The sequence below is a fragment of the Helianthus annuus genome, chromosome 3, assembly GCF_002127325.2.
Source record: "Helianthus annuus cultivar XRQ/B chromosome 3, HanXRQr2.0-SUNRISE, whole genome shotgun sequence".
NCBI classification, from domain to species: Eukaryota; Viridiplantae; Streptophyta; class Magnoliopsida; order Asterales; family Asteraceae; genus Helianthus; species Helianthus annuus.
Window position 1 is genome coordinate 72157963 of NC_035435.2, and position 11802 is coordinate 72169764.

General features: G+C 37.4%; 1 long non-coding RNA gene across 2 annotated transcripts; it reads right to left on the minus strand.

Annotated features, from left to right (window-relative positions):
* Positions 1-2171: 2171 nt before the first annotated feature.
* On the minus strand, positions 2172-5272 carry LOC110927822. 2 transcript variants are annotated; one of them, XR_002585929.2, is made up of 5 exons: positions 5003-5272; positions 4304-4389; positions 2770-2868; positions 2463-2548; positions 2172-2228 (listed from the first exon to the last, which is right to left on the minus strand). It is a non-coding gene; the product is annotated as an uncharacterized LOC110927822 (long non-coding RNA). The 2 variants fall into 2 exon arrangements; XR_002585930.2 differs by having other exon boundaries at positions 4304-4873.
* Positions 5273-11802: the final 6530 nt, after the last annotated feature.

The following is an 11802-nucleotide window of genomic DNA, read 5'->3' on the forward strand; positions in this document are numbered from 1 at the left end:
CATCAGCTCCTGAAAACACATGTGAAAATAGGCACGTCAGCATAAAAATGGATGTGAAATACATAGGATTATTGATTTAGGATTCATGACTTGAAACTGAAAGAATTGATTTATAAAAGTTAGTCATGAATCTTAGAAAAATGTTTTCTTTTATAAACCATATAAAAAGTGATAAGAAAATCAAATGATATATAAAAGAAAGAAGTATAGTTAAATAAGTAACCAAGTAAAAATGAGTTTGTATAAAATAAGTTGTTTGTAAAACAATGTTTTTGAGAAGATATGTTATTTGTGTAAAATGTAATATGTCTAAATTGAAATGGTTTAAATAACGCTACGATATCTAATATCATAAAAGCACTTATATATAGGAAGTACCAGCGGCGTATCCACCATGCCACCATGCTTCTATCATATTACACACGCCTCGTTATTTAAATCACTTACCCAAACGAACCACCAAATGTAGTGTTTAAAAACAAATGTTAAAATGTTCATGCATAATCAAATGTTATGTATGACAAGTGAAAATATCAACTTAAATCATAAGTAAAATGTACAAAACAATGTATTTGATATAAATCATAATTTAAGTCAAAGATATGTTTTGCAAAAATCCATGCTTTACTGATACAAACACTTATGTGGTAATGTTAAACGTATACATTCAAGCCTTGAGACTGTAGGATAAACCCTAGAACAAATCAAAGGTTATCAAAAATGTTTTCGGATTCAGTCATTCCCTACGTTCAAACAAACCTAAGATTTCAGGAATGGGAGTTGTCAAGTCCTATGGTACCACTACTTACTACCAGGCGGCGTGATCAATGTTAATGAACATATTTCAGTTTCGTTAAACAAACCAAATGTTATACCAAATGTAACCATGTTATGTGAAAATAATGTACCGAGTATGCTAAGTGAACATACAAAGTAGAAAAGTAAAACAATGTGTCCATATGCTGAGTGAACATATGCAACAGAAATGCAAAGTAAATCAATGTGTCTATATGCTGACTGAACATATGCAACAAAAGTATTTATGAAAATCAATGTGCTAGCATGCTAAGTGAACATACATAGCAAAACAATATGAAATCATGTACTATATGCGTACTAATTAACATAGCAAGTATATGTTATGAAAGCACGAAAAGCATGAAAGTAACAAGTAGGCACATGTGTTACACCCCAAAATGTTTGAAAACAGTAAAAGAGGGGACTATGTACTCACTTGAGAATGCTTAGAAGTCCTTAAATAACAACCAAACAAAGCTAGAGAGATCACGGAATCAATCGACACCTAATATAGATAACTATGTTAATAAACCAGGCCTAAATCGGAAGATCGGATAGGATGAGGTTTCGTAAACCAAATGAGTATTGGTACTCATATCACTACTAGAAAAGAGGGTTTTTGTCATGAAACTTTTGGTCACAAAACAATAGCAATTTCCCTATTGTCACCATTTTGCCACCGAAAATGCGGTGACAAAAACACCTGTGTCAATTGCCCTACTGTTACCAAATAGCCACCATTTTTATATTTTGCCACCTTATTTTTGCCACCACAAAATTGGTCAAAATTATTTGCCACTGCTTCTTGTTTTCTACGGTCCACCTTATTTGCTACCGATTTGTCACCATTTAGTTTGCTACCGATTTGCCACCCTTTAGTTTGCTACCGATTTGCCACCATTTAACCACCATTTTCATTTACCGATTTGCCACCATTTAACCACCATTTTCATTGAAAACCTGTGAGCTTGTTGAATTATTTGCTACCATTATTTGCTACCATTTTGTGATTGCTTGAATATTGGTTTTTTATTCAGCTTGATTTTTCATTTTCCTTACTTTTTTCATAAAAATTACATAAATAAAATTACAAAATTATAAAAGAAGTCTAATAAGATCACGAAAACCCAAAATTATATAAAACATCTATGTATCAAAAGCATATAAAACATTCTAATAGAAACACCAGCTAAAACATCAAATAACTAAAAAATCATAATACGATAAATATCGAAACATAGCCTATCTTCAAATTGTACTTGTTAACACAACTTCAATTTGTGACATCGTATCGAGTATAGCATCTTTATCCACATTGTCTTTTTTTTCAGCCAACAACCCTGCAATAATTCCATTTAGCCTTTCTTTTTTTATTTTTCTTCATCCTTTTCTTTAATGAGCTCCTTGATAACTAAGTTCAACTTTTCAATCTACAAAATAACCAATGAATTGAATCAAGAATTTAGAATTAACGAAAACTAATAATGGGTCAAGTTGGTTGCAAAGATAACAATATCCAATTGTGAGCTACAATTCAAGTGCTAGAAGCTAAATGGATATTGTCTCACAATAGAAAAAATTTTGAATACAAAAAGACTCGCTGGTCTTTATCTACTACCAGCATAGAAAAGAAACAAGAATTGTATAAATAGATATTGTCTCACCATAGTAACCATAGTAGCTGATAGTCTAACTCATGATGCAAATTTGCACTCAGAGACTCAAGTATTAAACGTCTGAATTGCCACAACTGTACATAAAAACAAAAATCATTATTATAAACAATGTTATAAAACTTCTATATATTCAAGATCCAAAAAAATATATGCTATATTTGTTGTACCAAAAGCTATATTTTGGGCACAATCTCAAATAAGCTAAAAGCTCAGCTTGAGCTCGCTTTAATATCGCCTAAACAAGTCAAATCTTGGCTCGAGCTTGGCTCAACAATGTTATTAGTTTAAATCATACCAGCCTAAGTCGAAACCGACTTGCGCTTTTTAGGATTGGCAAATGGGGTTGAATCTAGCTTTGCTCTGTGCTCAACTTCTGGTATCGAAATTCATGTTGCTACAAGTTCAAATCACCGCACATCAGTGATATTCGCAGTTCAAATTCTTATGGGTCCCACACAAAACAAAAGGAAATACCACATTTGTTAACTAATTTCATATTGCTACAAATCAAAGTAGACCTTTTCAATCTGAATCCGCAAAAGAAATAACAAAAAAAATCATGAAGCAAAACGTTAAGTATCTATATCATTCTAACTAGTATTTTGACCCGTCGCGCGTTGCGGCGACGTCAAAACTTAAATAACCCGAGTTTATACCATTAAATATTTTAGCAGAACAGTTGAGCGTGAAGAAGTGTTACCCTTACGATATATAGCTAAATTTCATGCCAAAAAAACAAACTGAAACCCCAGCAGTGGATCAGTTGACCCATTTGTTCCGGTAGAAAATTGCAGAGTAATTAGAATGAAGACCCATTGTAAATAAAAATTGCATAGTAATTGTTAAAATATACTAATTATTCATTTTGTAATACTAAACTTTGAATTTCTCAGCAGCTTTTCATCAGTTAACCAACCCTTTTTTGATCCAAACCAAAACAATCATTTTTTATTTGACCCGTTTTGACTTGAACCCGTTTTGACCCGAACCCATTTTGACCCGAACCCATTTTGACCCAAACCCATTTTGACCCGAGCCGTTTGCCAGGTCTAATCGCAAAGTACATTGGTTAATCCAACAACATATATACGAATCATGCATCAACTATATATACGAAACATGCATCAAATATAAAGACGACGACTTGAATTAATTAAACAGAAGACGTCTACATGCATCAAATATATATACGAGTCATTGAACCTAAACTACATAAGAAGCGACTACATTAGCAGGTTCATATCTTCAAATCACAAAAAACACAACTTGATGATATTGAGATTGAGTTGCAGGTTCAATCAAACAAAGTAGAGGAAGTAACAAGTTCATTGAACACGCATATGATATAAAATGTTTTTGATTGAGATAAATGTCGTTATTAGCTTCAGATTAAGATAAATGTAGAAAGGGTAAGAAAAGAATTAATTTCCGTATATACAATCATGATCTCTAGGTTTTAAATTCTATCCGTATATAATCGGTTCTAAAAGGTTAAATGGTTTTTTAATGGAACCGACCCGGACCCAACCTGGAACCGTTTAGTGGGAGTTTAATGGAACCGCAAACCGAACCACATGTAGCCTAAACGGGTCTTAGCGGGTTGGTTCATGCGGTTCTGGTGGGTTTGATGGGTATGACCCGTTTTTTGCTCAACCCTGCTTCTTCATACAACAATAATGGTTAAATTGACATGCAATTGTTTTCAACAAATAACAATAGTAACTAAATTGCAGTATCATGCAATAACCTTGAAATACGCCCTTACTTTTTACTCATTTACAAACCATGAATTATCATCAAAATAGTATCAAGAGGGATACAACGGTTACCTTTTGGTGGTGAAATCCTTTGAAAATCAAACTTGTATCCTTGCTTCTACTACTTGTAACCTACTACTTCATCCTTGACCTGTAATCTATTATTCATAAAAAACACAAACACACAACCAATTTTAAAGATCATCACAACCTATCCTCAATTCAGAAGAACAGTAGTATAGTGTATGAAAATAAGATTCAATGATAATCCAAGATAAAGAAATCCCAGCTCATATAATCAATTGAAACCAAAACCAAAATATAGTTTCCAGCCAGACTCATTCATGAAATACCATCGGTGAGGATTTCCGACCGCCGGAATGGCACCTCCTACCCTAGTCTTGTGTTCTTTATTTCCATATATCCTTACCACATCGACTGCTCTAATTTAATACACAACCATCCCCTATATATTCCCTTCGTAAACCCTAAATATTAAGCATCGTTCATAATCAAGATCAAGATGTCAGACAACATCCCTTTTGAAATCCAAGCGAAAATCATGAAAAACTTCCTGTGAGATCGTTTAGTCAGAATCATCTGCGCTCAAAGCTTTGTTTATTTTTTGTATCATCTACAAAACTAAGAAATCGAAGCTAGGAATCAATTGAAAGGCCAATAAATCAATAACAAACACGAAAAAAGAAGCTCTTTGCTCAATTATCGCAAAACAATAGAATCTTGAAATTTGACCAAAAGCAAAATCCATACCTTCGATTAAGAATAACAAGACGTTAGTCATAGTTCCCAACAAACCGAACCCTAAGAAATCATTTGCTCGTTGCTGAAGTCCAACGGTTGCCATTTTTGGGAGCGATTAGGGTTTTGGATCATCGACAATGAGGTGGAGTAGAGGATGATTCGATTGGTGATGGTGGAGCGGAAGTGATGGTTCTAGAGATTTTGGGGATTTTAGGGAGCAAAGTTCAGAATCAGAACCCTAGATGTGATAACTTAATTGTGACGGTGGGAAACTGAATGGCCGTCGGAAAATGGTGGCAACTTTAATGAAACTTTTTATATTTGTATATTTGACACCATTTTCCTACGGTTTTCTTGATTTTTATTATTATTTACGATTTTTCGGATGTATTTGCTACCAAAACCATTTCGGTTGAAAAAAGGTAGCTAATTTTGTGATCGTTATTTTCGGTGGCAAATTTCGGTGGCAATTGCCCAATTTTCTAGCAGTGTATGTTATGATTTAACAAAACCTACATACTAACTCGGAACCTATCCTAAGTGCTTACGACCCATTACGACTCGTTTAGGTAGTCTACGCTACTTTAACGCGTCGTTCGCGTAAAACACGTTCGGACCGCCTAACTAGTCCTATGACAAGTATTATATGCCTTAACAAGTCTAATAATGTTGCCTGATCAGTTTAGATGTCAAAATTTAAGTTACATATGCTTAAAATGAATTTATGCGTAAAAATGGCATTTTGGTCATTTTCCTAATGCATATAAATTACCTATCATACAACTAACTAAACGAAGTGACCACAAGGTATAACCTTGGAAGGTTATTCCCTATACAACTATGGTCACAAAATATGTTTGGTCGGATCCTAATGATCGACCAAACGGGTCGGGTTCGAAAGTCTAAGCGATTGTTTAGACCGCTTATCTTACGACCCTATATAAGCACTAAACTAAAAGTGACGAGTTAAACATGTTAGAACATGTTTAGTGAAGTTAGAAAACAAGTTTGATATCAAAACAAAGGGTTTTAATACCCAAGAATAGTTTGGTTGCAAAATACGCATAAACGCGTATTTTGACCGAAACTATGACTCGTCACTATGCCTAAATAACGTGGTAATTAGTAGGTATACTAACAAGGGACTATAACCATCGTGATTACGCTCACGTTGCGAAGTTCAAACAAACTTCGCGTTGACCATTGACTGGTCAAAGCAGAAAGTCAAATTGACTTTCGTGCTTGAAAACGTATAAAAGAATGAAAGAAACTTACAAAGGGTCCAAGCAAGGAAGGTTTGAACTAAAAAAAATTCTCATGTATGAAGCTTCACAAGGAGAGCTTCAACTTAGAGAATGAATTGGAGATCAGTTGTGGGAAATGCAAGAATTCAAGGTGGGTATTTATAGAAATTGGACAACCGTTAGGATCATTTCTTGAATTACGAGCTTCGATCTTGGCCCTCCATGTGTGCTCACTGATTTACAAACCTATGGGTGCCTAAAACAAGCTCATTGTATAAGGAAACCATGTCCAAAAACCATAAACCAACTGCTAAATTAATAAAACCGAGTTTCTGATCTGGGAAACTGTCGCGCCCCGCGTAAGAGGAGGCTTCCTCTTACGCGCCTCGCCAGAGATAAGTTTGGCAGATTGGTAGAAAAGGTCCCTGAATGTGCAAAACTTGCTTTTTGATGATTTTTGACACGTTTAAGCCCCGTTAACCTCATTTCAAGGCTCTATAATGAAGTTAAAGTATAGGGAACATGAAACATGCTCAAAAACATCTCGGATGTCGGTTCGTTTGGTCGTACGGTTGCGTTGTTCGGTTAATTACGACGAAACACAAACGGACGCGAAAAACGATCCGAATTGCGCGACGAATGGAATTTTAGCATGCCAATCACTAAAATAAAATATTTTAATGATTACAAAAATTTTTGGATGTCCGGATATATTCAGAACGCTAGATATGCGCGAAAATGCAAACTTATGCACTTTTTGACGCTTTTAGTCCCTAATTGACCAAAAAGTTTATTTTAGCATACCGAACCCCTCAAAGCCTATTTCTAAGCTATGTAAAGGATTTTTATGGTATGTTTAACTTATCATCAAGTTCCGGAATGTTCTTTATTATACGAATTGACATACTTTCGCAGTTTGACGTAAATAGTCCCTGAGATCGAATAAACTTGATTTTGCCATACTAAAGCCTTCAAAACTTATTTCTAAGTTATGTAAAGGTTATTTAAGGTATGTTGAGAATATATTGATGTTCCGGAGTGTTTGTCGCGTTAAACTAATTACGTTTACGCACTAGTTTGCGTATAACTTTCCAGAAAGTGATATAGAGTTTGAAATTGAACAAAAATCGAAACGTGCAAAATGTCAAACATAAATAAACAAAAATTGGGGTCAAATCACATTGTTTTATTGATAATTGAACTATTCAGAATTTGTACAATGATTACAAGTGTGACAACTCGAATTTCCAAGATTTCTATTACGCATTTATTGCACGTTTATTGATTGTTTAATTGTTTGCTTGCACAATTGGTTTGCTATGAAACTGTATACGTTTTGATACAATATAGTGTTTTGTGGTTGTGCATGGTTATGTGTTACTTGTGAAAGATTTGACAAATAATGGAATGTGGTGTTGAAACTGTAATAAATAATACTTAAGGGTGCTTAGGGTTGATAGTGAAACTTTAACAACTCATAACCCTAATCCCCTTCCCTAATCATTCACTAATCATTGGCAAAGAATCAAAACACGTACTTTCACCTCCTCTAATCCTCTCTACAACCATCTTCTCATTATTCTTGGTTTCACAAGTCTTTGGCATCAAGTTTGATCTTTCAATCCATTGGAATCAATCAAGGTAATTGCTTAATCATTGTTGGTTGTTAGTAAGTGATTGTTTGATTGTTATTAATCCTTGATTCTTGTGATTCTTGTAAACCCTAGTTCTTCTCATGCTAGTTCTGTAGTTGTTGATTTGATTCTGCCTATTGTGATAATGTTGTTGATTAGTTGTACAATCGATTGCTTGATGATCGAGATTCATGGTATGTTAGAAGTGTATGAAATTAGGGTTTTGGAACGATGAACGTAACTGATGAATGAAGGAAACGTAACTGTTGAAATTGTGTCAATGGAAATTGTATATTTCATGTTTATGTTTGTCCGAGCTTTGTGATATTATAAGGGAGTCCGAGCTTTTAACTAACCCAACATATCCGACCTTTAGATGTGAACAATGTCCGAACTTTTATAAGTAACACACTAGGTCCGACCTTTATGATCACAAGATGCCCGACTTTTATTTAAGAGCATATAGTCCGAGTTTTAATGAATGTTGAGGTCCGAATTTTTATAAACAAAGCATGAGTCCGACCTTTGGTTTGATATGTCCGAGTTATACAAGAAACAAACGGGTCTGAGCTTTCTTATACTCAAGCACATGTCCGAGTTCTTTTGATGGGGGACTTGGTCCGAGTTCTTAACCACATAAACGTGCATGTCCGACTTTTATTCAAAGGAGAGGGGTCCGACTTTTGATCAAGGGAGTAGGTTGTCCGATCTTTTGAAATGAAACACCCCCATGTCCGAGTTTCATGCATTATTGCCTTGTCCGACTTTAAACCCCCACACCCCCCATGGTCCGACCTTTCCACTTGTTGTTTATGTCCGACTTTGTGAATAGAGGATCCCTTAGGTCCGAGTTTATTAATGTGATAACATGTCCTAGTTTATTAATGTGTTACATGTCTGAGCTTTATTAATGTGATGACATGACCGAGTTTTGATATCATAACTGTTATCCGAGCTTTGTGAGGAGATATATTGTCCGACTTGTAAACAGGGGAAGCCCCCCCCCCCCCACACTTGTCTGAGTTTTAAGAAGGGCAAGGCCCTGTCTATTTTGTGTATGATTAATATGAGGCCATGCATTGTATGTTAACTCATGATTTCATCTGTTAAGATATGCCTGTAACCCTGTTTAATGTGTTTACCTGGTAGAGCATGTTAACTGCCTGATTATCCTGTCAAGTATGAAACTATATGGATTTGGCTGACTACTTAAATACCGCATGATGAATAATTGCCAAACACAATGTGACATTTGATTTGTGTGCAAGAATTGTTACGAACGAAAAACTGATTTATTACATGTACACACAATAGGACTTGACTGATTACTTGTGAGTGCATAACCTAGCATACCGAGCAAACCAAGGTGAGTTCACACAGCCAAGGCATGGGGTTCCCGGGTGGGAATGGGATTTGATGAACTATTGTATATACTTCGCTGTTAGAACTACGACTAGACTAGTAACACTTATTGAACTGATCTTCGCACACCTGCCAATGGTTGGCCGCGATATTATGACTGACTTCGCACACCTGCCTTTGGAAGGCCGCGAACAGAAATTTACTAATCTTCGCACACCTGCCTGGTAGGCCGCGATACAGATAAACCTAGTCTAGAATACTCGGGATGAACATCCCCTAATATCTTCGCATACCTGCCTGGGAGGCCGCGATGGAAACTAATACGATACATGACATAACGAACGAACATACTACTACTCACACTATACTATTACTGAACTGTTAACTGTGAACTCGCTCAACTAGTTGTTGATCCTCTGTTACATGCCTTGCAGGTCGTTAGATACACGGAGCTTGCACAGGGAGGAGCAGGTCGTTGTGGAGCATGGATCGTGGATGCCATGTCTAGAACATTTAAACATTTGAACTTATGTTACACATTGGGTTTTCATACTTATGCTTCCGCTATACTTTGAAACTATGATTATGTTTTGAACACCTATCGTATTGAATGATTGGTTTACAATTATTATACTTGATATTAATTGCATGTTCGATATGATTGGTGGCTTGATCCTGGTCAGTCACGCTCCCAAGCGGTGATACTCCGCAGGTGGATTTTGGGGGTGTGACAGATTGGTATCAGAGCCATTGGTTATAGAGAACTTGGTTTTAATATGGGGAAAACGTTTTTATTAAAACCAGACTATAACCAGAACAGTGCTCTCAACGATCCACAACGACGCTTCGCTCCACGTGCAAGACTCGACATCCTAGGTAATAAGGTTTATGTTTATTGCCTACATGCTAGAATTGCATAGAACTTTGCTCGTAGTATGCTTACATTACTTTGCTCACTACTTGATATTGCTTGAGAACACCTATGTGCTTACACTCTTCTGTCATCGCACTATTCGCGAACCTTTCTCACTTATGTTGCCTTTGATGTGAAGATCAATGGCCGGACGAATTAACATGACTCAAGCCCAGCTAGAGGCTCTCGTTCAAGCTCAAGTTGCTGCGGCACTTGCAGCTGCTCAAGCAGGTAGTATACCCTGCAGTATAGACACACACTAGGATCTTTAGATCCTACATTACCTCTCGTATTTAACTTTGTCCTATTCGTACACAATAGGTCAACACGCGCAGCAGCCTGTCTGCACTTTCAAGAACTTCATGGACTGCCGTCCAAGCTCATTCAGTGGCACCGAGGGGGCAGTGGGACTCCTCCATTGGTTCGAGAAGCTAGAATCTGTGTTCGAAATGTGTGAATGCCCTGAGGCTCGCAGGGTCAAGTACGCCACTGGCACTTTGGAAGGAATCGCGTTGACTTGGTGGAACGCGCAAGTACAGATCCTGGGGTTGGCAGCTGCTAACGCCACCCCTTGGAATGATTTCAAGGAATTGATCAAAAGGGAATACTGCACTCGTGAAGACATTCACAAGTTGGAAGATGAACTGTATCACTTGAAAATGGTTGGGTCAGAGATCGAAGCCTATACCAAACGGTCGAATGAACTGGCCGTGCTATGCCCAACTATGGTGGACCCTCCAGTGAAACGTATTGAATTGTATCTCAAGGGTTTGGCGCCAGAAATCCAGAGCCATGTGACATCGGCTAATCTTGATAATATCCAGGCTATTCAGCGCCTTGCTCATCGTATTACAGATCAGGCAGTGGATCAGAACAGACTGCCAAAACGTGTCAAGGCTACCACTGCTGCTGTCACTACTTCTGCTACTCCCAGTGACAACAAGAGGAAATGGGAGGGGGATTCCAGCAAGGGATCAGTTTCTGTTCAGTCTCAGCAGCGCAAGACAAATGACTACCAGAATCTGAGTCAGCAATCATCTGGCAGTCAGGGGCAGGGTGGATATCGGGGAATTCACCCACTGTGTAATAAGTGCAACAGACACCACAGCGGAAGATGTCGCAGGGAACGTTGTCAAAGATGCCTCAAGATGGGTCATGAGGCTAAGGATTGTAGAAGCTCACGGCCAGCGAATCAGAATCAGCAACTCCCACCGCCAGCTCCACAGAACCAGCACCAGCAGCCACAGCGTGGAAACCGGGGATGTTTCCAGTGTGGGGCTGAAGGCCACTACAAACGTGATTGCCCTCAATTGAACCAGAACCAGAATCGCAACAACAACAATAACTAGGGCAACGGGAACAACAACAACGGGGGAAACAACAACAACAATGGCAACGAAGCTCGGGGTCGTGCTTTTGTGCTGGGTCGGGGCGACGCAATGAATGATCCCAATGTGGTTATGGGTAAGTTTCTTCTCGACGATATTTATGTTACTGTCTTATTTGATTTGGGTGCTGACACAAGTTATATGTCCTTGAAAATGAGTAAATTGTTAAAACGTACACCAACACCCCTAAACACCAAACATGTCGTAGAACTAGCAAATGGTAAAAGTGTAGAAGCCATGCATGTAGTCAAGGGTTGTAACATCGTTC